General features: G+C 42.2%; 1 pseudogene; it reads right to left on the bottom strand.

Moving 5' to 3' along the window:
- Positions 1-261: 261 nt before the first annotated feature.
- Positions 262-4,171, bottom strand: LOC148575154 (uncharacterized; annotated as a pseudogene).
- Between the last annotated feature and the right edge of the window lie 324 nt (positions 4,172-4,495).

The raw sequence follows: 4,495 nt of genomic DNA, 5'->3' as shown, positions 1-4,495 counted from the left end.
AGTTGACCCCAAGAGCCTGAGAAACTACCTTTGTTTTTTCAAAATAAAGTTGCAAATAGAAAAGTAACCAAAAGTATCCAGAAGTCAAGACCATAAAACTACAAAATAAAAGAGTTCAAAGCCCACAGGTCGGGCTATACACAAATGCATCTGAAATAATTAGAGAGGATCCAAGGACTTCCCAGTAGCTACATCCCGAGGTGAAGGAGGACGAGTCTGAAGAGGTACCACATCTATCATCCCGTCATCCCAGTTCAGGATCTAGACATCGGGATCAGACTCAGGTTGGCCGACTTCAGTTGCCAGAGTTGAAGGAGGCGGGGCAACGGAGACTTTGGCAGAAGGCACAGGAGGAGGGTCGACATCATCATCATCATCAGGGTCATCTGGAACAATCTTCCCATATTTTACAATGTTGTCAAGGCTAAAAAGAGTGAGGTCAAGCTCGGGCGCAAGAACTTGAACTTGATCCTTCAAATTCTCATAAGCAGCATTTACACTGCCTACAAGATGACCCTGGAGCTCGGCATAATCAGCTCGGGCAGACTCTAAATCCTCCCTAAGACCCATCATCTCCCTATAAGTCGTGACAGAGCTCTCCTTATGCTTCAACGCCATATCTTCAGACAACTTGGCAGAAGCCGCCAAAGCAATAGCCCGAGTCTTCTCCCCCTCCAACTCTTTCCCCAACTTAGCCACTTTCACCTCGAGCTCTTCCTTCAAACCCTTCATCCGATCGAACTCTTATTTGACCTCCTCCATAAAGGCCTTCGTTGCGTGGATAGGAAGATCCTGGGCAGTTCGATATAAAGCTGTTCCCATATGTGCCATTTTGATGCTGCTCCGAGTAATGAAATCCAAATGACGAAGAAGAGAGACATCATCAGTAGGAATAACACCAAAAAGAGCAATCTGCTGGTCGACAAACCCAACAACATCAAAGTCAGGGGCATCTAGATTGAAGGGCTCAACAGTCCTTTGTCTTTTGGGAAGAGGTCCGCCAGTGGGAGAAGAGGTAGCAGCAGAAGTCTGAGGGGGATCAACTAAACGGACCTGAGGCGTAGGGATCATCTTTCTCCGCCTAGCAGTATTCAAACTAGGCTTCTTGGGAGGAATCTGGGAAGATCCTTCCCCAGCAACTTTACCCGAGATGTGCTGTGCTGCTGTAGCCTTCCTTGCCCCCTTAAAGGCCTTCATAGATTCGTTGTTTTTAATCATCTCTGAAAATACACAAGAAATCAAGTTATATACTGAAAGAAAAAATGAGCTCGAAAAGAATAAAACAAATACGACAAACATCAAGGAAGACGACCCCTACCCAGTTCAGTTCGGAGAAGTAAAGGATCTCCTAAAAATTTCTTAGTATCAAGATGGGGAGGCTGCCCCCAGTTTTCTTCTAACATAGTTACAAAAGCTTGCTCAACTTTGTCCAACATCTCCCAGGTGTACCTAGACACCACTACATTCCTTTGCCATTCTAAAGAAAAGCTGGGCTCGCCATTCTCATCCAAAAAGAAAGGTCGAGCTCCTTCAACAGCTCAGACCTTAAAAAAGTAATTCTTAAAATCTCTAAAAGACTCATCATACATGGAAAAAATTTTGTGTCCTTGGGCAGACCTGAAAGAAATCCATGAAGCTTTCTTTTTGGTGGTCCTAGGCTTGGTCAATACAAAGAGGTACAGAAAGAGGGTTTGAGAAGGTTTAACATCAAATTCTTGACAAAGTAATTGAAAAATTTTGATAAAACCCCACGAGTTCGGATGAAGTTGAGATGGAGCTACGTTACACGCCCACAACAGGTCGGTCTCAAAAGGGGTGAAAGATAGGGTGATGTTCATCTGACTAAAAAAGAAGTCGTACACATAAAAGAAGGGACGCTCCCTCTGGGTCGGAACAGGGAAGCAAACCCTTTCATCAGAATCAGGTGCTACCAATTCATAGTTGTTCTCTTGATCCCTACTATTACAGATTCGATGATGCTTTCTAAGCTCTGTACAGAATTCAGAGTCAGCTAGAGAAACACACAGCAGGACGAGAGAGTCCAGCCAATCGGACATACCCTCAGGAACCTTGGAAGACGTCTCGACAATATTTTTGCGAGAAGACATGGTCAACTAGTCCTACAGCCAGAAAAGAAAATGGATTACTAACCAAAACAGCTCAGACAAAAGAAGTCAGCTCGGACAAACATGACTAAGAAGCAACACAAACAGTAAAAGAAAAACCCCAAGACACACACCAAGGTCCAGGGGCATCCTTTGGAGGCAGGGACAGAGTGAAGACTCAGAAAAAAGTCCATAAGGCTACATCCCAACAAAACTCTCAGCGAAGAAAAGTAATCCCCTTCCAAATAAGTAACAACACGAGAAGGAAATCAAAGCAAGCCAGCAGAAAAACGTTATCTTCTACAAAGTCTATCATTAAAGAAAGCTATCAACATGACGAAATCATCAAAGGCGCAATCCTTTTTCAAAGAATCAAACAGTTTATCATCCCAAAACCTCAAATGTGATGACACAAACAAAAGCAGTAACAACATTTCAAAACCCTAAATATGTCAACTACCAAGAAAAATGAAGGAACCTACCAATTAAAGAAGCCCTAAAACAGCGTACATAGCAGAAACGATCAGACACAGCAAGCAAAGGAAAGATTCAAACTTGCACAAAAGCCAAACGAAACTATAAAAAGAAATGACATAAAAGAAGACAGGAAACCAACCTGCAAGAGAAGAAGGAATGGCAAAGCAGTCCAGAGTCTGAAATGACAAACGAAGCCACGCCAACAATCGCCTTCTCGAGAAAAGAAGAAGAAAACACGAAAGAACAGCAACAGAGGAAGTAAGGAGAAAAGAGAAGTTGCAGTGAGCAAGGAGAAAGGAAATAGGAAGCGAAAAGCTTTGTGAAAATTCAAAATGAGAAAAGGAAACGGCGAAGGGGAAAGTTAATGGGTTTTAAAAACCCTCGCACGTTCCCAAGAAAGTGCAAAACGCGCGCTACAAGGAGAAACATTCCGCATTTAAAGCTACTTAAATGAAGTTCCACAAATATACTCAACAAAAGAATGCTCGAGTCCGGCTTCCCCAAAAGAGATCGAAAAAACTCGACTTCAAAAGAAAACCGAACTCGAGCAGGGGCACTGTTCATACCCTGTGTCGAGCTGTCCGACCCGGGATGTTTAACGACAAATCGACCGACCTCTTCAGGTCAGGACCATCCGACCTCTTCTCAAAGAGCTCGGCCAAATTACCAGGAAAAGCCCAAATAGGGCCCAAACAGAGGAACACGACCCAAATCCAAAGGCAGTCCAACCCTACCGAGATAAGGGCGGTTCCCTTGAAGATAAAGATGACCTCACTCAAAGATAAGATAAGATAAGATAACTATCTTATCTCCAAGAAGGTTATTCCTCACCATTATAAATACACTGGAGCACCCAAGTATAACTTATACTCTGATTCTACTAAAAACCTGCTTAATACCCTTGCTAACTTAAGCATCGGAGTCCCTTGTAGGTACCCCCACCCTCCGGTGACGAAGGATCAACATCATCCATAACTCCAACAAGACGGATACGGCGGCTCCAACCACCATCCACAAATTGGATGCCTCATCGCCGACCAACACAGAAGATTTTGTCTGAGATCGACCTACAGTTTCAGGTAACCCTCGAAACAATAACCTAAACCAGATTTTTCAAATAATGGTTTTTGGCTTGCAAGTAATCTGTCCAAGTTACTAGAACTTTGAGTAAATTTTGCTAAGTCCCCATTCAGTCTTTTAATCATATCATTTAATCTTTTATTTTCAGCAATTAACTCATGAGAAGGATCCACAATGTGCTTTCCTTTTAATTTTTCAAGTTCAGATTTTAGAAATCTGTTTTCTTCAATAATGTCCAAAGCACATTTAGTTTCCTTCACTTTTTCTTTTAAAAAATCATTTTCAGCTCTTAATACGTCTCTTTCAGATCTGCACTCATTGTACTTGTCAAGCAGTTTTGAGGTGTTTAAAGTGAGATCATCAATAATAGCATGTAAATCATCCATAGACAAGTCAAAGTAATTTACCTCATCAAAATTATTGTTTCCAGCCATGAAATAGTCTTTGAATTCACCTTCAGAGTCTTCTTCCTCATTGGAGTCGTTCTCGAGATCCTCCCAAGCTGCCATGAGCACTATCTTCTTTTCCTTCTTTCCTTTGTCCTCTTTCTTGAGCTTCGGACAGTTTAGCTTGAAGTGTCCAGCCTCCTTGCAATGATGACACGTCACCTTGCTCAAGTCCATCTTGTGTTCCTTTGAACTTGAACCCTTGTATTTGCCCTTGTTCTTCATCATCCTTCCAAATCTCCTAGCAAAAAATATAAGCTTATCATTTGAAATACCATCACTAGACTCACTCTCTTTTGGTTCTATTTTTGACTTGAGGGCTATTCCCTTTTTTTTTGAGTCCGGGTTTGTGTGTGTGGTTTCATAGGCAAAGAGATTTCTTCTCAG

This window comes from Arachis ipaensis, chromosome B2 (assembly GCF_059453495.1).
Source record: "Arachis ipaensis isolate K30076 ecotype BB chromosome B2, ASM5945349v1, whole genome shotgun sequence".
Classification (NCBI taxonomy): Eukaryota; Viridiplantae; Streptophyta; class Magnoliopsida; order Fabales; family Fabaceae; genus Arachis; species Arachis ipaensis.
Note: the sequence above shows the minus strand (reverse complement) of the source record. Positions and strands in the feature narration are given on the sequence as shown.